The sequence below is a fragment of the Lygodium microphyllum genome, chromosome 6 (assembly GCF_053477565.2).
Source record: "Lygodium microphyllum isolate KBCC chromosome 6, Lygodium_microphyllum_v1.1.10, whole genome shotgun sequence".
In the NCBI taxonomy this organism is placed as follows: domain Eukaryota; kingdom Viridiplantae; phylum Streptophyta; class Polypodiopsida; order Schizaeales; family Lygodiaceae; genus Lygodium; species Lygodium microphyllum.
This window is the reverse complement of record NC_141140.1, coordinates 19,345,421-19,366,507: the sequence shown is the minus strand read 5'-3', so window position 1 is coordinate 19,366,507 and position 21,087 is coordinate 19,345,421. Positions and strand designations below refer to the sequence as shown.

The window sequence follows — 21,087 nt, the reverse complement described above, 5'->3', positions numbered from 1 at the left end:
GCGTCGAGCCCTAGACAAACTACTTTGTGCAGAAACATCAAGGTCAAAGCGGATTTATACTGCACTTGGTTCAAGGAGAATGGGAAACGAGAGGGATGCGAAGCTTGAACTCTATGCCCGTAGGGCATAGTCCCATTACGTTCCCCTAAAACAGTATAAATCGGGATTCTAGCTCTGAAAATTCTAGGTCATCCTTATGTTGCTGTCAATTCCTTTTAGAAAATTTCCTGACCAACCGAGACCAACCTTCCGTAGGAGGGACCCAGGGTCACATCCCCCGCACTTTCCTCAAGTTGCTTTAGTTATCTAATTACCTACCACATTTAGTTTGACAGGAAAAAACAACTTCTTTAATTAACCAATTAATCACTCGTTCCTTCACGTAACTTAGGCACAGACATAGAAAAACAATGTCAAGCAAGTTCCTTTTTAACATTTGATCTTTATTTTCGATCTTTATTTATCAATCTTTGGAATACATCATATAATTTTCCCAAAGGCTAATCCATAATCCGCCTGAAGGCAATTCCAACAATCCTCAGCGATCGCTATTCCAAGTTTCCGCCCATTGACTAGTATGCAGATCTCGAGATCCCATCTCAAGTCACGTCGGCCTCTTGTGTAGGATCCGGAGGAAAGGGATTTATGGCCAGAGGACCCCCTGGCACCTAGGCGTCCTCCTACTCCAAGTAGCACCCACGGAGAGACCTCTCGTGGCGGGTTCGATCCACGTACCCGACGCGGCTAACAACCCCCTTGGATAGGGTCACAGGTAGATAGTCGGGGGTAACTGATGATGCCTCTCCCTCTAGGCTTTCAACCTGAAGCATTAGTTATTTTTCAACATTAGTTCCTTGAGCAAGAAGAACAAACAGTACTCCTAAGTGTACAAACACAAGCACTCCAGTGGTCGTTTATACAGCCAACTACTAAGGTGTGAATCCTTCTCTCCAAATACATCCAACATTCGATCCGGGATCAATCGCAACTTGGCAAGATCCCAAGGGTTTCATAAGTTGAGTTGCTTGTTTACCCCTTTCCTTGGGTTAGGGTTTATACCCTATGAACCCAAATTGTCAATACCTTAGGTTTCCTTATATTAAGGTCAATAAATCCTGGGCAACCTCCTTGCCCTAATTAGGTAAGGAGTGGCAATACTATTTTGTGATTTAGTCACAAAACCATGCGGCATTACAACTTGTTGCACGAGATAGGTGTCAGCACCTAACTTGTGGGATTATTTCTCCCATCACACGGTATTCCTTGGTCAAGAATACCTTTGGTCAAGATGTAGGGTTTGGGAGTCCTCTTGACCCAATCCAACCCTAACCCTACTAGGCCGATAACGCTTTGGCCCTAGGGTTCCTAAATTCCTTGCGGAAGTCTAGCATTTGGTCATCTAATCACTAGGGTGAGAACCCTAGATCATTCTTGCATGGAGGTTTAGTTAACCCTAACATTCCATGAATGTGGGTATGACCTTTAAGATTGGAAGTATTAAGTCGGCAACCCAAGTGCGATACTAGGTAGAAATTTAACGTAGCTTAACCCTACCTAGCACTTTGAGGTGATCGTCATATGTAATCTAATCATACCTTTATGATTTTCATGTGAGCAACTCAACTATACACGAATTACTTAGTTGATCTAACTAACCCATGATTAGAGACGACCATCTCTTTTTAAAGATGCAAATACTTCCTTCTAAATTAGCAAGTACTTTTCCCTAAAAGATGCAAGGAACTGCAAGATGTATGCGATGTATCATTCCATGCAAATTTGCGATTTCAAGACTATAGACCTTTCCCTTCTATGCAGCTGGAAGATTTACAATGATCTTTTCTTTTCCTTGCCCTAAACTATAATGGTGCAACAAAATCAAAGCTTTAATATTTTTAATGAAGATGCATTCAAACTTTGATAAAGAACTCCATGCATGAGCGAATGCCATGAGTCCATCCTTGATTTAGTCCTTCCTTTTATCACTTAACCCGACCTAAAATGTAACCATCTTCGCATGCAATTTGCAAAGTTCATAATTTCCTTTCCATGCATTGCGACCATTTGGACATCATTCAATGGGCATCTAAGATTATCTCATACACGAGTCACAACTAGGAAATTATTACCTAAGTGCATTATGTGTTATATGCGCTGTTCTTTTCGTGGAGCAACAAGGATGCCTTTAGACAAATCCATCTTTTAACTTATACAATATGCGTTCAAGAATGCAACTACCCTTGACCATGCAAATATTCGTCATGCAACTTAATTTGGTAATTCGATGCGAGTATATGAATTTTTCAATGTGTTCAAACTTTCCTACGAGAATTAAAGATATACTTAATGCATCCTTTTCATGTAGGAAATTTATCGGAACCTGGGCATTAAGATTCGGGGCGTTGTCCACATGCGTACTTGGGGTGGAAGCTCCCGCATGTGCTCCTCTCACCTTTTGTTTAGGAGCCATTGGCACAGTGGACTTGGACTCCGCAAACTCTCCTTGCCTTTTTTTTTCCGATTTCTAAAACTGCCTACTAGGCCAAGACTTCTCCCCCCACGCAGAAATTGGCCTTACAAGACGCGGTTTTAAAAACAGGGGAAGGCACGTGTAAACAAGGCTTATGGAAGCCTTAATGGAAGCTTCTAATTAGAAGCTTCCAAGCTTCTGTCTCAGAGAAATGACGTGGAGGTGGGGAGATGATTGGGAGGATGACAACGAGGATGATGATGATGATGACGATGATGATGATGATGAATGTGGAGGCGGAGCAGTCTGGCGGCGTGGTCTGGCAGCGTGGCGGATGGCTGCAGGCAAGGCCTCAGGCGGCAGCAGCATGGCACGATCCTTTCTCTCCCGGGGGGTCATATAGATTGAAAGGGGGGGAAGCCACACATGTGGCTAGTTACATGCCTCCTCCCCCCCATGCTCTCCTACTCCACACCCACTCCTCTCACACTCCCTCTCCCCCACCATGCAACGGCTGAAGGGGAGGGGAGTTTTAAAAAAATTTGCACAAAATCATTATCTTTTTGCCCCAAGAAGGGGTGTTCCCACGGAGGCCTACGGTGGCTCTCGGTTTTCAAGCCATGGCTCTTATGCACAACGCGGCCAGGAGTTTGCTATTGCATGAGGCTGGAGCACTTAACCAAAGGTTTTTCCATTGCGGGAGATTATTTTGAATCGCTTTTGCGCGGGATTTTTGGGTTTTGAATATTTCGTAGTGGAAATATTACATTCTCTCCCCCTTAGAGGAATCGAGATGTCCTCATCTCGAGAAGAACTGGGGGTATTGTTGGTTGAGAGTACTTTCATCCATCCAAGTGGCATCCTCTTCGAGATAATCTTTCCACTGGACGAGGTATTCTCTCAAGGTCCTAGATCTCAAATGCCTCTCGCTAACATCTAAGATCCTGTCAGGCCATAGCTCAAGGACTCCTTGGCTAGGCATTACAACTTGATCATCATCAAGCATGTGACTAGGGTTAGACACATACTTTTTCAGTAGGGTGGTATGGAGTTCATTATGAACTTTTAGGTTTTCGGGGAGTTGTAATCTGTAAGCATTAGGCCCTAGGCACTTGAGAATCTTGTAGGGTCCACAATACCTCAGACTTAGCTTTTTGCATTCACCCAAGGATAGGGAACTCTTCTCTGGATGTACGCTAATGAAGACCATATCACCTTCAGCAAAGGATCTGTCTTGACGTTTCAATTCCGCATAAGCCTTCTGTCTGTCCTTGGTGGCTTGGATGTTCTATCTTATTGACTTGATTTGGTTATCCATGTCTTCCAGCATCTGCTTTGAAGCTTCAACCCTCAGGTAAAGCTTAAAGGAGTACGACAATCGTGCCTATACAATGCTTGAAAAGGGGTCATCTGAATGCTTTGTTGGTAAGAAGCATTGTAGGAAAACTCAACCAGTGGCAAATATTGAATCCACTTTTTGGGTTCGTGACAGCAGTGTGCCCTAAGCATATCTTCAATGACTTGGTTGACTCGTTCTGTTTGACCATCGGTTTGGGGATGGTAAGCTATACTGAAATAGAGTTGAGTCCCAATGGCCTCGAAGATAGCCCTCTAGAAGTGTGAGGTGAAGGAGATAGTCATGATCACTAATGATTCTTCTGGGTAACCCATGCAGTTTGAATATCTCCTTGATGAATAACCTTGCAATGTCTGAGGCTTTATAGTTTGTCTTAATAGGGATAAGATGTGCAACCTTGGTAAGCATATCCACCACGACCATAATGGAGTTGTATCCTCCCTGAACTTGGGGCAAGCCAACAACAAAGTCCATACTAATGAGTTCCCATTTCATTTGGGGAATGTCAAGTGGTTGCAATTTCCCTGGCATTTTGACATGTTCGGCCTTAATGCATTGACAAGACAAACATTCAATGACATATTTGAGAATGTCACCTTTAAGCCTATCCCAATAATAGCTCTTTCTAACCGCATTAAGGGTCTTGGCATAGCTAAGATGTCCTAAAAAAGAGGAGTCATGGGCTTCCCAAAGTATCTTCTGCTTGAGTGATTGGCTTGCCGGTATACATAATCTCGTTCTATAGTAGACAAGTCCACTATTGATAGATAATTCTTGATACTTTACCTGTAGCTTCGGGTCTTGATCTTTAATAGGGATCTCCCTTAGCAATTTTGATAGGTTGGGTCATGGCATGCCTCTTCTTTAGCTAGCTTAAGAATTGGGTTGTTTGGCATGGATACCTTTGTGGCTAGAGATCTTGCTGTTGATGGATCTTGCAAAATTAGAGAATTCAGAAATGCCTTGCAACTGAGTGCATCGGCAACTACATTCTCCTTTCCGGGCCGGTATTTGATTTCAAAGTCATATTCCTCCAGCACTTCAATCCATCGACGTTGCCTCATATTGAGCTCATTCTGGGTGAAAATCCATTTAAGACTCTTATGGTCCGTCACTAAGGTAAATTTGTTACCCAGCAAGTAGTGTCTCCAAAGTTTGAGAGCATGGATGACAACCAACAGCTCCAGATCATGGGTAGCACAGTTCCTTTCATGGCTCTTCAGTTTCCTTGAGGAGTATGCTACGGGATGACCTTCTTGCATAAGCACACATCCTAAGGCAAGTGTGCTAGCATCAGTTATCACTTCAAACTTCTTACTAAGATCCAGAAGTTTCAGGATGGGTGATGATACCAAGCTTTGTTTTAGTTTGTCAAAGCTGCACTGTTCACAGGTGACCATACAATTGATACTTGCTTCTTTAGTAGATTAGTCAGAGGCGCTGCAATCAAAGCATAGTTTTTTATAAAGACCCTGTACATCCTATCAATCCAAGAAAACTACGTATTTCTTTGACAAAAGTTAGTGTTGGCCACTCCAGAACGTCTTTGACCTAGGCCGGATCTACTGCAATTCCTTCCGGTGATACAATGAATCCCAGATATTCAATCTATCGCTTGAAAAATGCACACTTCTTCTTCTTGGCATAAAGCTTGTGTGCCCTCATTGTTTCAAGAACAATGCAAAGCTGGGGTTCATGATCTTCTTCCTGTTTGGAGTAGACTAGGGTATCATCAAAGAAGACAAGTATGAAGTCATCAAGATAGGGCCTAAAAATATCCTGCATTAGCCTGTTGAAGGTAGCAGGAGCATTTGTCAGCCCGAATGACATGACCAGGAAATCAAAGTGTCCATACCTTGTGTTAAATGCCGTCTTTGGGATATCTTCTTCCTTGATCCTTATCTGATAATATCTGAGATCTATCTTAGAGAAGATCTTTGCACCTTGAAGATGGTCAAGAAGTCCATCTATTCTTGGAATGGGGTATTTGTCTTTAATGGTTGATTGATTCAACCCTCTGTAGTCAATGCATAGCCGAAGCGTTCCATCTTTGTTCTTCTGGAACAGCACTAGAGCTCTCCATGGCGAATTGCTAGGACGGATATAGCCTTGGTCTAATAGTTGCTTGAGTTGCTTCTTGAGCTCAATAGCTTCCGGGATGGACATCCTATATGGTCTCTTTGCGATTGGTGCAGCTCCTGGCGCTAGCTTGATTTCATGGTCGACTTCCCTTTGAGGAGGAAGTTTAGTCAGCTCTTCAGGAAATACGTCTGCATATTCCTTTAACCATGAAGGTTCTTCCCTAGACTCCGGATTCTGATCTAGCTTATTTTGTTTAATCAAATAGACAGGTAGCCCTTTTCTAACTCCTTTTATTATCCATGTTGCTTTGGCCAGTTGTATTTTTGGCTTCCCAGCCTCTCCTTGAGTTGTGACTAGTTGCCCTTCAGAATTTTGAAAGGAGACTTGGCCCTTTCCACAGTGAATGTGGGTGTCATTGGGTAGTAGCCAATCCATTCCAAGCAAACACTCGTGGATACCTAGGTTCATTACCCTGAATCTTACCAAAGTCGACTTTCCACCCAGTAGGGATCTCACCTTAGCAGTTTGCCTGGTACAAGAGACCTCACGACCATTTGCTAATTCCACAAGTAAGGTAGGTGCATCTTTTGTGGCTATTCCTAATATTTTTGCACAGACTGGTGAAATGAAGGAATGTGTACTGCCACAATCAATCAGGGTTTTGAAGCTTTTACCTTGGTAATCCGATGGTGTTTGAATCACTGAGAATTGGCGATTCGGGCCTTTCTTGTGAAGAGCGGCGTGAACTGTTGCCCTCTCAATGTCAGCTTCCATGGTTGGATCTTCTTCATCACCGAGCTCCTTGTTGGAAACACTAGCGGTTCTCCCTCTAGCCCTGGCGATGGCTCCTTGGCCATGGATAGCACCTTGGGATGGCCCTTGACATTGTCCTCTGCTAAGTTGGGGACACTGCCTCTTGAAATGACCAGGCTCGTTGCAATGGAAGCAATGAAAATTGCGGCCATTACCTTGTGCAGGAACGAAGTTGTTAGCAACGTTCACCCTAGCTTTCTTCCTTTGTTCCTGGTTTTGGCCTTGTGCTCTCTTGGTCTGAGACCTATACACTCCCTTGTTCTGGTCCTTGTAAGACCAAGTCCTATTACTTCTTGGCTTGGTCTGCACCTCCTGTATTATGGGTGCAGATCGAATGAGCACATCCTGTAGATCTGTTGGGCGCATTGATTCCAAGCGGGTGCTTATAGGTGGGTTTAATCGAGCACAAAACTTTGACACCTGTTGTGTTATGTCCATTTTGTGGCGCGTACTTTAAAAGAGAGACAAACTCTGAATAGTAAGCATCAAGGGATAGACCAAGCTGATTTAATTCATAGAACTCATTCATCTTCTACGTGCGATAGGTAGGTGGTAAATATCTCCCTTGCACAACTCTTTTAATCTTCTCCCAAGTAACTGACCCTTCCAATATCCCTTGGTCTCTGCACCATTGCTTCCACCAAAGTCTTGCTTCACCGGTAAGCTTCAGTTTGGCGAGCATAGCTTGGCTAGCGAGTGTAGTGACCTGCTGCTTCGAAATAATCCTCCATGGATTAGATCCAGACCTCGGCGTCAATTTGGACGGTCCTTCCCTTACCATCGAATTCAAGTGGTTTGATCTGTTTGAGAAGGAACTTCTTCTCCTGAACTACGGTCGTATTTAGTGCAGGGGTCGGACTAGGAATCTGCACTTGAGGTTGCGCCTGGGCAATAAGATTCTTTACGTTAAAAACTTGCTAAACAATTCTCTCATTACATTAGTATGTCCAGTTCAGCTTTTAGCCAAGTGACCTAATCACTTAATTCCTTTACCAACACTTACAGTCATGACAGACAGTGATAAAAATCTTATTCATTCATGTGGGCATAGCCCTTTTGAGTACATTTATTTGGGAAGGTAGAACAAGCTGATTGGGACATCAATTTGGGGAGAATAAGATTGTGTTACATTCAGCTACGGGAACTGAGTAATAATATGGATTGGGGTCATGGATTTTCAGGAATCGATAGGTCATAGGAAGCTTAGGGTATCCCTTCCTTTGATACCTGTTCTCCTGCATATTGATTTCTTCAGTAATCATGAGAGAGATCAGCTCATTAAGATCTAGAAATGGCTTCCGTACATATACTGAAGTAACAAATGATTTCCATGCCTTCTCATTGTTAAGGCCACTCAGAGTGGATGAAACCAAATCATCATCATTCGGCATCGCATCAATTGCTGCTAAAGCATCTACAATGCTCCTCACCTTCAACACACACTCATTGACAGACATTTTCCCTTTCTTCAAGGCATTCAACTCTTGCTTGAGTTGAATCTTTCGTGCCTTTGTATTTACTAAAAACATGCTCTCAAAAATTGTCCAAGTTGCATGTGAAGTTTCTGCATTCCTGATATGTCCCAGCATAGTATTATCAATGACTATAGATAGCCAGTACATCACCTTTTTATATTTCGCATTCCACTCTTTCCATGCTTTTAATTCATCTGTAGTCGGAGGGATACCCAGCTCTGGCTCCTTTTCTTCACCTGAGACAAACTCATAAAGTCCCTTTCCAATGAGGAAGTTTGTCACATGGAACTTCCACGAAGGGTAGTTGTTCTTGTCGAGCTTCTCAATAATGGGATTTCCGCTATTCTCTGCCATCATCACAAACAAGGATACAACACAGCAAGCTAGTCTTCTGTAATCTTTCACAACACGTACACAGCACTACACCAAGCAACCTTTTTCACTGATTGCTTAATAGTACATGTAATCTGCAACCTATTTGTAGATAAACCTTATGTTTGCTTCCTGCAAATACCTCAAAAATTACAGATTCGCAATCTATAACCTGCACACCCACTTTCGGTCAATACAGCCGAAATCACAGTGTACCTTGAAACTGTTGTCTGCAACCTTGCGACTCTAAAACGTTGAAACGGCCTCAGACGCCCAAAATAACTGCGATAGAGCCCTAAAGGGCCAATCTGCAGAATATACAGTGATCTGCTCACACACCAAATCTCATAGCAATCTGAGATTTTTGCTCGACCCTACTTCGGGTGCCTCCACAGGCACTATCCAAGAGAGAGAGTGGAAGAATGGGAGATCTTCTTACCCGTTGCTTGCTTGCTCAAATCTTGCTTCTTCTCCTTCACTTCAGTCTTCGAAATCAGCCTCTCTCAGTGGCACGACTCTGATACCATGTCAAAAATCGCGTGGTGGGGGGACTTGCTTGAGCTGCGGCGCCAAACACACACTGTATACACAAGAGGAAGCTCACTCAAGAACACAAGAAGAGAGATGGAGGCCAAAATGTTTTCTTGTTGGATTTTTCTTCTTCTTCCACACACTATACAATGTACACAAAGTATAGATAAGATACAACATAAAGGAAAGTGGCCTACTAAGTCAAACAGTGCATAACTGACTACACTAATTGACTGGCGCTATGTCTTTGCCAGCTATAGGTAGGTGTAATAAACTAAATATAATAAGTGATAAGTCAGTGGCCATGTGAGTATCATAATGACCACCAACGTGCTAAGTGTAGACATGCAAACCCATCTAGCCAGGCGGTCCATCATCAATGTCCACACCTGTTGAGCTTGCCATCTCAACAATAACCAGAAGTATAAAGTCTGTAGAGGCTTTAGTGAGAGCAACACCTGCAAAGTGTGGGCACACCATAAACATGGAAAAACACCAAAGGCTGTTGCAGAAAAGGCTAAGTGTGGGTACCACAAACATGGTGGACATCTTGAGGCTGTAATAGGGCCTCACAAAGTGTACAGAGGCTGTAGTACAAGGCTACATGAGGAGTTTACAAGTTTATGTCCAAAGCATTAGGGATAGACAATACAAGGCTAAAAAAGTCTATCCAAATAGAAGGACTGATGAGGTTTTGTCCTTCTTCTGGTGGTCTTCTTCTTCTTCTTTTGCTCCATGGTCTTCTTCTTCTTTAACTGAAGCAAGATGGGCCTTTTTTGGGACCTCTTTTTGGTGTGGCAGAACTTCTTAGTGTGTCCGGTCCTTTTGCAAAAGTCATAGAAAAGCTTGTCCTTCTTGCCTTTGTACCTGTTCCAACATAGAATTCTTGTTCATCTCTAGAGGTTATAGGTTCTTCCTTAGTTTTTAGCTTCTTTTCCTCCTCTAACAGTGATGCCTGGATATCAACAAGCTTAGGGTTTGGCATATTGATTAGAGTTGTTGACACATTATTATATTCAGGAGGCAAACTTTTGAGCAGAACACCAATGCAAACATCTTCTTCCATTTTAATGTTGATTCCTACAAGAACTAGGTTAGAAGTCCTTCCATGTAATTTAGATGTGTGGCAAGTGATGTGTTGGACTTCATTTCAAGCCTGCAAAATTCAATCAAGAGGCCATACTTTGATAACTTAGACTGTGCACCAAACAAAGTGTCAAGTCTCTTCCATGTATCCTGTGAAGTATCACAGTTATCCACATGGTGGATATAGCTGTCATCTACCTCCAGTTTGATAATGGCCTGAGCCTTATCATCATTCTTTTGGTAAGTGACTACAAGGTCTGCATCACGAGGCTTCTTCTCTTTGCCACTAGTGATAGCCCAAAGACCCTTCTTCATTAGGATGAGCTTGATGCGGGTCTGCCAAGTGTGAAACCAGACCCCTTTAAAGCAAATTGTTGGAGAGTCCTTGCCCATGTTGGACTTGTAGGAACGACAACAAATCAGCTCCAAAATTATCAGATTTCAGTAGAAGAACTGATCTTGAATGTGCTAACAAGCACAGGTTCCCAATAAGCATTGAGTGACCAGTATCAGGAGATACTTGTGGAACCAGATGCTTGAGAGATCTTCAAATATTTAGTGAGTCTTCAAGAACTTATCTTCAAGGTTGTATTCCCCTTCTTGATTTGATGCTGGTAGTAGCCCAAAAATCTCAGACTTGATGTGAGGCAAAATTGATATAAGTGACAAGAGTCACTAAATAAGTGTTAAGAGACACTACGATACTATGCTTCAATCTTGCAAGAAGTCACCATGATCTCCCAGGCTCCTCAATGATTTGATGTGTATACTTTCTTGAATCTTTAGAGAGTAATTGGATTTAAATGATAATGCCTTGGCTTGAATGCCAGGAGAGAGAAATTGAGGTGGTTTTGAGCTTGAGGAATATTTGGCTATGGAGGAAGGATTAGGGTTTTTGAGAGTAGCCCGGTTTTTCACTCTGTGTGAGTTGGATAGTTGATCATTTTCAAAACTTTTTTTTATAGAAATGAAGCTTGGTAGATAGCCTATCAAATCCCCATGATCCCTTGCCAGATTGCACAGCGCAAGAGAGCATGCCATTGTACGGACGCAGACAGGTGCATAATGAGGTAATGAGCTGAGAAAACAGCAATGCTAGGCTGTGGGTTGCCTAATGTGGACAATTTTTGTGACAAGATGAAGCGGATTGAAGTCATAGGGGCGATTCCTTAGAAGGAAACATGTAGAGATAATTCCTGGATGTGGAGATACAAGATGAAGCGGCTTGAAGTCAGTGGCTTGAAGTCAGGGGCAATTCCTTAGAAGGAAACATGTAGAGATAATGCCTGGATGTGGAGATATAAGAGCTCCGAGAAAGGTTGGTACTGCCTGGCTATGGCTGCCATGGAAGGTTGGTGAAGATAGAGTACGAAAATGAACTCATTGGTTTGAGCAAAGTTGGAGAGAGATTGGAAGGGAGGTTTATTGATGTGAACTGATGTATGCCATGCTCACAATGGCTTAGATACCATGTAAAAACATGGATCTAGAACATGGCTTGAGGCGAAAGCTATGGAGGTTGGAAGAGAAAGAGTGAGTTCATGAAGACAATGACATGATTGATTGTTACACAAGTGAATTAGGTTCCAAGATGGAAGCTTGGACTCATAAACACAATCTTGTGTATAGACTGACAATGACATAGAGACTTTACTGAAGGACAAAAGTACTATGACATTGCCTTAGAAAAGAGAGCAAGTACAATGCTTTATAGGAACTAGATTGTAGCACTTCTCCTACTGTGCTTATGGGATTCTAGTCCTGAGCCCACACTGCTCCATACAAAGAGGCTAAGTAGGTGTGATTGCAACAATCTCAACAAAACCTCCAACCTCCATAGCTGCACAAGTGAGGAAAGAGAAGAGAATAAGGAGAAGAAGAGCTTCTCCACGGTCCCTCACTCTCACACACTCACATTCCCTCTCTCATGCATAAGAAGAATGCAAGAGCAAGAAAAAGAAGAGAGCTAGTTTGTACGAATACAAAGAATGAGCTTATCTATTCACTTTTTGACTTTTATACATGCCCTTCTCCCCATTGGGCATCCAATCCATTTCCACGACTGGCCACTCGGCCTTATCCTCTTTTTCCCTTTCTTTTCTATTCTTTTCCTATTCTAATGGCTCTTCTACATGCATCTTTTCATTTACAACTTGCACACATGAGGGAGCTTGGCGCTCTTTTACAAGGGGAAAAATGTGTTTTATTTCTTGCGTGTCTTGTTCTTGATTTTTAACATTTTTCCCTCACTCTCTTGGTCTTTTTTTTCCAATGAGCCATCCTTTTATGCTCCTTATTAGGTCTTCTTTTTGCCTTGTGTGGTTCATAGGGTTAACAATGGCATCAGTCTGGAGGGCATCCTAGAATCTACAATGAAAATTCAAGCTAATTCTATAGATGCTTTGTTCTTTATAAATAGGTATAATTCCTATTTATAAAGAACAAAGCAGGATCCAAGTAGTGATGCTAAAAAGTGTGCTTGCACGTGCAATGGACAATAAAAACCCCAATGCCTTTGTTATAAAAACTATCCATGATGCAATAACAGTACTCGGATCTAGAGCAGACGATCTTGAAAATTTGAAATCTATATCGACTCTGATAAACATAGGTAGAGAGGAAAAAGACACTTTATGAGGGTTTAGGGTGTACTAAGAGCAACTATATAAGAATCATCAAGGAACTACGAATAGGAGCAAGATAAATAGCATGGTAACCCCCAAGCATAGCAATGCAAGTGATATCATTTGCACATGTAAGAACATTAGAGTATAAACCCTCACTTCAACAAGAAGAACAATAAATCATAAAATTAGAGTTGGAGATGGAGGAAAATACTTGAAACCTTGCAACCACAAGACAAATACTCTAAACCAGGTAAGCAACTAGCAAGAAAGCTGCAAACCAAAGCTCCCATGACAAGCTAAACTAGAGAATAGGAGAAAAATAAATCAAAGCACACAACAACTTATATTCAAGCTCCATCTTAGGCATTCGAGTAACTTCCAAAGTTAAGAGATAAGAGATTCCATGATCCACAACACAAGAGCCTAAAAACCTGACAACAACAATAAGAGGAAAAATCAACCACATCCAAAAAGGAAGATGGAGGAAATTTTATCATTAAGGCATTGATCAAGTGAGGGAAGGGCATGGTTAAAGAAGAAAAATAATTAGAAAGAGCCAAAGAAGCATCCAGGAAGGAAGAAGAGGAATGAAGGCTAAAGCAACAAGAGAAGGAGAAGTGTATCGAGAAACAAGAGGAGAATCACATAGCCCTAGCCATTAGAAAGTCAATGGAGTAGCCCTAAAGAGTAGAAGGACTGGCATTAATGAACCTTAAACCTAGAAAATCTATTAGAAAGAAAGCACCAATACAATAGGATCCATAAGAAGGCCACTAGTCATGGGCAAGGGTAAGACTCCAATAGAAACAGTCCTTTCTTCATTGGTACTAATCACATCACCTATCCTAGTCCCCACAACAAAAGACGTACTAGAAGCAAATTAGAAAGCGTGGTTTACAACCTTGCTATACAAGTTGCCATGCTCTAAAAGATCAATGGTCACAAATGTAGAGTCTGGTCAGAAAGCACCTAAGATACCAAGGGTGTGACTTAAGTACAATATAAGGCTTTAAAGAGCTATTAAAAGAACAAGAAGAGCAAAGGGACTAGCTAGATGAGGAGAGGAAGTCAGCCTTAATGGCATTAGAAAAGGAAAAAGAAGCTCAACAGCATATATACAACAAAAGCAATGGAAATCTTTAGTCTAAAGAGAGAATTGGTTGCATTAAAGGAAAGTAATGACAAAGGAAGGGAGTATGAAGAGTTGTATGAAAAATGGGATGTTGAAAGGAAAAACCGAGTGTATCTCAAAAGCCAATATGCCAAAGCCATGAAAGAGAAAGCCAAAGTAGAAGAAGAACTAGAGGAGATGAAGCAACTACAAGGGCAACTAGTAAAAGAGTTAGAGGAAGCAAACTAAGCAAGAGAGGGGGTCCAACAAAAAACCAGACAGCTTGTGGAGTTGGAGAATAAAATTAAAAAATCCATGCATAAGTATGCCCAACTCCAAAAGCAGCTAGATTATGAAGTGCAACAAAGAAACATCTAGAGCCAAACTTGGCGAGAACAACAAACCACATTGGAAGTTCTCTCATGATGTGGTAGAAGAAAGGGCTAGAGTAGGTTTAAAGAAAGGTAGGTTAGTGGAAGGATAGGAATATGGATGCACTATGAAATATGGCCACTTGTTTAGCTCAAGTTGAGTGTGAAAAGAAACGGGGGCAGTTGAAAGAGCTAAAGCAATAATGGCAGTAATTGCAAGATTAGCAATAAAGCTTCAATAACACATTGCTTAAAGTGTGGGAACCATGTGAGAATAACACAATGGACAATCTCGAGAATAATCTACAACTCACCAAGAAAGAACTCAAGCACACTATAGAGTTAGGAGTCCCCCAATAAGAGTATAGCATGATAAGGGAAGAGCATGTGCTACAACTTAGGGAAACTCGACTCTCAAAATATGGGTGGAAGATAATTAGAATAGGCACCACAAAAACAATCCAGACAAACCACAAAAGAACCTCCATCATCACCCTTTGTACTTGAGATGGATTGAAAATAGAAAGAATGTGAGAAATAGCTATCCCCACAGTCAAAAATTGCCATAAAGATAGAAAGAACACCCACTCCTTTAGAAGGAATCATAGAAGCCATGCAAAGAAGAAGAAAGACAATGGAACATCTCAATCAATGTGAAATGTACCCTTTCCACCAAGAGGGGACTACATCTCAATTAGCTAGGATAGGGAACTCAACACTTGGGAGCATTGGGAAGCTTAGGAATTTCCCATGTGGTTTGCTTTCAACTTTTCTCGTAGACTCAAAAAGGTTCTACCACTAACAATGATGCAAAAAGTAATTTAGATGTCACCAAGACTAGGGAAGAAATTATTAGAGTAGAAGACTCTAAACCCTAGATTGTGGTAGCGAGAATCAATAGATTATTGGCAAGATAAAATATTAGAGGTATTGAAGATTGTAAAGGGATACAAATCTTAACTAGCTTGGAGAAGGAACATATTAAATGACAACATGGAAGAATGGGTAGCTTTCTATAGCTCACTACCTTTGAATGAGGGAATCCCACCTATATGCATTATCCTCCTAAAGGCATGGAGTTGACTATGACTTTGCAAAACATAGTAGATATGATTCCCTTTAATTTTTTATATCAATATAGATAAGTCAGAAGACAACCTCAAGATCCACCATGGTGCCTTTTTTGGGTGAGCTTTTGAGCCATGAAATAAAAAAGATGATCTTTTGTTTATCATTTCGAGCAATCTCATGGTCCTACCCTTACTTAGCAGCATCTCTAAGTGTTCACACTAGTGCTAAGCCCGCACATAATGCTTGTCCTTTCCAAGATTCAACATTCCTTGTTCGTTTCCATCATTTTCCTTCAAAAGCGCACAATATCCAATATATGTATGAATGTAAGGATAGATAACTTAGAGATGAGGCCAAAGCACACCATACCCAATATATTTATAAATTGAATGATACAAAACTTCCTTCAAAAGACTAGGCTAACTTTTCTAATAAATTAATGAGAAGTTTGGATGAATCCAAATACATGCAAGGACTTATCTTAAGGTGTACAAATTGTCCAAACTCAAAAATGTAAAAAAGTAATGCATTTTACGAAAATTAGTGTTTTCATTTACTTTGAGAAGGTTTATGCAATTTTGCCCACATAGCCTTGTAGAGAAAGGCTATTCTAATTGTTTTCAGTGATTGGATGACCATATTCAAAGTTTTTATAACAAAGTTATGGCTAAGACAAGTTGCAGCTAGAGACTTAAGACCTACACAAAAACAGAAATAGGGGAAAACAGAAAGCAAGACATAAAAGGCAAAAGCCTATGATTTTAGTATGAAAAGCAAGGCAGTGAAATTCTACAGAAGATGCGTAGTTTGATATATGAAGGCTTGGGAGAAAATTCAATAGTTGATATGCAATCATAGCTAAAGATGAAAGTGTTCACCTATGCCTTGGGTTCCTTCAATCCATGAAGGATCCAAGATACGAACATCAAAGATTTCTTAAGGTATTGTTTGGATTTCTTTCAAGGTTTCTAGTTGAGATATTCTTCATCATATTAGGGAGGATTACTTGGATTGTATAATGCTTATAAATAATAATACATATAGTTACTTCTTGGAGTCAATCACATTTTATTTTTCGTCTTGTTTGAACTCATTATCCCTTGCATATTCACACAAACTCCCTAACAATTCTCGACTAGCAAGGTTAAGGTTCTATAATGTATAAATCTTGCCTTCTTTGCATGCTTAGCAATAATAGACAAATGGTCTACAATGCTACATATCACAAACTATCCCTCATCTATAACATATCTAATGTAAAATGATACAACAACCATCAAGAGAGAAATAGAGAAAATATTCCATGGCTAATAGTCTATAGGTCCATCATCTCCATACTAAGACTAGTGGGAAAGTCATCCCACACTAGCTTAGCCACAATCGTACATGGATTCTCCCCATGGCACAATGCACTACTTTCCCACACTAGCTAGTGTGGAAAAGTCATCCCACACTAGCTTAGCCACAATCGTACATGGATTCTCCCCATGGCACAATGCACTATCAATATTCTTCAAAAATTCATCCACTCTACATAGTGTAACCCACATGAAGAAGTTAATAGTAGACATAGAAAAAATTTATGAAAGTATCAAAACAATTTAAAAATGCTCATATGGTAGGCCGTTTCACAATGGTTACCATATCCTCTAAAATTACCTTTGTCATCATATCAAACACCTCTCTCCTTTGTCCTTGGTTGTCTTTTCTCTCGTCCAAGCATCTCTTTATGCAAGACTCTCATCCTAAGGCACACAAGGTAGACCTCGTCCTCTTGCTACTAGTGGAACCTAACTCGATCTCCATTTGTATGAGCCTATTTGACATGCTTATGTCTTCACCTTCTCCCTCTTTATCATTATCTTCATTATCCTCATTTTCCTCCTCTCCCTTGTGCCGAGTTACTAAAAATATACTCCACACACATTATGTCATTATTGAGAAAAAATGATGCACTAGTAGCTTATGATCAAATAGCCATTTTTATTGTTTACCTTCCCAAAGGGCTTGCTCCCAAGGATGGATGTGTCCATGTGGATAGTCCAACCACCATGGACACTCTCTATACTCCCAATCACTAATTTTTCATTCCTTCCATGAGTTTGGATACATGCCCTCGGCACCTCTATATTGGCCCAAACCAACATGGCTTCTAGCATGTCCAAACCTCCCTCCCTCTCTAAGGTCCTTGCCCACTTGCACGATGTAAGTAATTGTATTAATTTTTAATGTATACTCTACAAGGACAAACAATACATTGTTCAAACAAAACACCTACCTATAAACCACTCTCCTTGATTCTTCTAGCTATGATTGTTGTTCTACTTCCTTACTTACACTAGCATCTTTCCATAGACTATGGAATGTTTCATCTATATGTTTACTCTATGAGCATCCCTCTAGTACTTACAAAAGTCTGAAGGTAAATTGGTAATAGCTATCTATAACTCCTCAATCAAACCCTCACATGTATGTGCAATATATACTCCCAACAGAATTCCTTATGAACATAAGTAAGCAATCTCTTGTTATCACAAAACTTAGCTTGAGCTATGGTATTTTGAGTTTTTCTATAATTAGTATGTCAAGATCTGCTTTTCCTACAACCATTAGAGAGTTAGATACAATTTCCAAGCACATTGGCATACAAATATTAATCATGTGCAACCAAATAGTATACCTTCAAGGAATGAGCTTGGAGATTGCAATGATATAAAATTTTTCCTTCATTCTTCGCATCACACCCTTCTTTGTCCAATCGAATGAGAAGAGCAATTGGAAAAACTACTCTCCATTTGTAGGGTTTGCAATAATAAACATCTTGTACACTCTTCTTTGTTATTCATACCACACCCTTCTTTGTCCAATCGTATGAGAAGAGAAATCGGAAGAAACCCTCTCCATTCATAGGGTTTGCAATAATAAAAAACTTGTACACTTTGTCTTTGAATTGTGACTCTTATGTTTTAATTATCCTGTCATGCTTGCTGCAATACTTTGCATCACTAGGATGTGTCCTATCCACATTTGCAATTATTGTCCACACATGTACAAACTAGCTCTATAGTTTCAAGCCATGTTCATATAGTAAACACAAGTATTCCAAGTGCTTTAGAGTTACTTTAGCATAGTGTTAGTCAACAAAATTTCAACAATATTTAATGAGGTACCTTCCATACAAGTTGTTCCAATAACGTGGCTAGGATATTGTACCATGGTCGCCTTTCTATAGCCATATCATATTCTTCCCATCTAGACACATCATTACCCAAGTTGCTCATCATTGAACTCTTATTAGCTAGCCCAAACTTGTGAAGATAGCATATCTCTTGTGAGAGCATCAGGGTAATGTTAGTTCATGCTATCTTGTAACAATTTCTAAACTATGAATACATGACGCTTCTCCTTTAAGAAAGTTATAGATTTTTTCCAAATTGAAATTAAAAATATAGAGTCACTAAGCTATGTCCTATCCCAAATAATGAATTTATTATTGTTGAGATCCTCCCAAACAATGCCATGAAGCTCATTTTCAAACTCATCATTCTTAGTTGCCCAAATTAGCTCCCACTAATGTAAGTCGAGATTTGTCACTTCCATGACTTTGTCAAAACATGGATGCATGACAAAAACGAGCAAAGGAGTACTAGTAGTCCTATCAACATATCTATCAAATACGTCTTTGCAATTCTCAACCTGTGTATCCCAGTCTTATCACCTCATTGGGAACCGATCTACATAAAGGCACTAGTGGAGGCTCTAATTCCCTCTTGATGATGAAGGTATCAATTACACTTTGCAAAACATCAATCTCCAATTATTTGCCAAGTAGTTTGTCATAACATTGTGTATCAACAATGAAATTGCTTGTGTCAACATCACAATCATTTTCATGGGTTACATCCCCTATACTAGTGGTGTGGGATGGGCTTGCAAGTTGTTGGCAAGTACTAGCACCAATACTGCTCATCATTGGTGGCAAACCTGGATGTTGGTGTGCAATGGACTCTACATGCACAATAGGATTCTTTGATACCAAGAAAAACTTAGGTGGATTCCGATCCCCCGGGGTTCTAGAAGTAGCCTCCTCACTCATTGTGCATTGGACAGTCTTGGACCATAATCCATGATCCTATGGAGGAGGTGTGTTCCTCTTTGGTAAACATTTACGGGGACCAATAGTAGTCCTGAATTTACATGTATCAGATATAACTATGGGAACTCAATACCAGTGCTCTATGCCAAATCACCATAGAATACTTTTTCTTTTCATGAGCATAAACCAAGGGGTCATCCCTCATGCTACCAATAGCAACATACCGCACAGTGATGTTCCCAAGAAGACACAATGTGATGACAGATATAGATTTCTAAATTACCATAAGAAGACACAAATCAAGCTTTAGATTACTAATATTGAATTGGACTATCCACCACACAAAATTTACACAAAAATATTAAAAAAAAACCTTTATAGGGATGCTAAAAAAGGTGGGCAACATAAACAAGGAACAATAGTTTACTATGGAGTCTTTATTGAAAGACACTATTACTTAAGCACTTGTTGTAAAATATTAGACCAACTTTAAAATTCAACCCATTAACATGTGGAATAGAAAAAGAACAAGTGTCAAGAATGGAAACAACATGGTGGTGAGAGATGCAACTTAGCATGCTAGATAGTTAATTGGATGTTGGTCATGTGGAAGGTAGGGTTTCTTATCAGCAATGATGATTCTTGATGGAGCAATTTGTGCTATCAATGATATTGACTAAAAGTAGCCAAGAGAGGTATGGTGAGGCAGCTAGACATATGGGATAATAGTAAGAGAGATCATGGAGATAGGGATCATTACCCACAAATCCAAACCTTAGAACAAAAATGATTGGGTGGTGTTAACTCTAAGAAAGAAGAGAGATAGTATGCCACCCCAACTAAGATAATAAGAAACCCCTATTTGAATTGGCCATGAGAAATGGTATGCTAATAAATATTGAATAATGGGATGCATCATTAAAAAGAAATAATTAGTACTAGTTATAACAAGAGATAAAGTAGCATCCTTATGATCCCTTGCATCATGGAGAGGACTATAGTGCTTGATCCCTATTATCAACTAGGAATCACTATTATCCTTTAGCATGACTATAGGTTTTGAGGCAAGAGCATGCTTATCATGAGTGATAGGATTATGGCTTGAGGGACTAAAACCAAGAACACCATGAGTGTCTTACCTTGACTGTGGTACCATGACTACATGATACTATATCTTACCTTGAGTGTCATGTCACTAAGTTTTCACCTTTAGAACGAAAAGAGCATCACCATGACAATAACATAGCATCCACCATGAGTGATGTTTACCATGACCACATAGGATTAAAGCTCGAAATACCACACTTAAGAGTATTTAATTACATTTCCTATATGCATATTTGAGATGTAAAGAGGAGAAAGTTGGATGCAAAATCATAAATATGTGTCTTTTTTGGGCATGAGCTAAAGATGTATCCAAATATATCTTAATATTGAGTATGAGAAATGTTTCAAACTAGCCCCAACAAAAGATAACGAAGCTAAAATTTCTATCCTTGATAACTCTCTTAAGCAATCCACAATTACTCCATAGACTTCTACTTCTTCTTTTCCTCCCTCAACTTCAGAAACAAATCTACAACTAGCCCAAAGATAGTCACATTAAAGGCATAAGAAGTCCAAAA

At 40.2% G+C, this 21,087-nt stretch overlaps 1 pseudogene; it reads right to left on the bottom strand.

Moving 5' to 3' along the window:
• Nucleotides 1-17,349: 17,349 nt before the first annotated feature.
• LOC148034345 (uncharacterized) lies at nt 17,350-18,707 on the bottom strand (annotated as a pseudogene).
• Between the last annotated feature and the right edge of the window lie 2,380 nt (nt 18,708-21,087).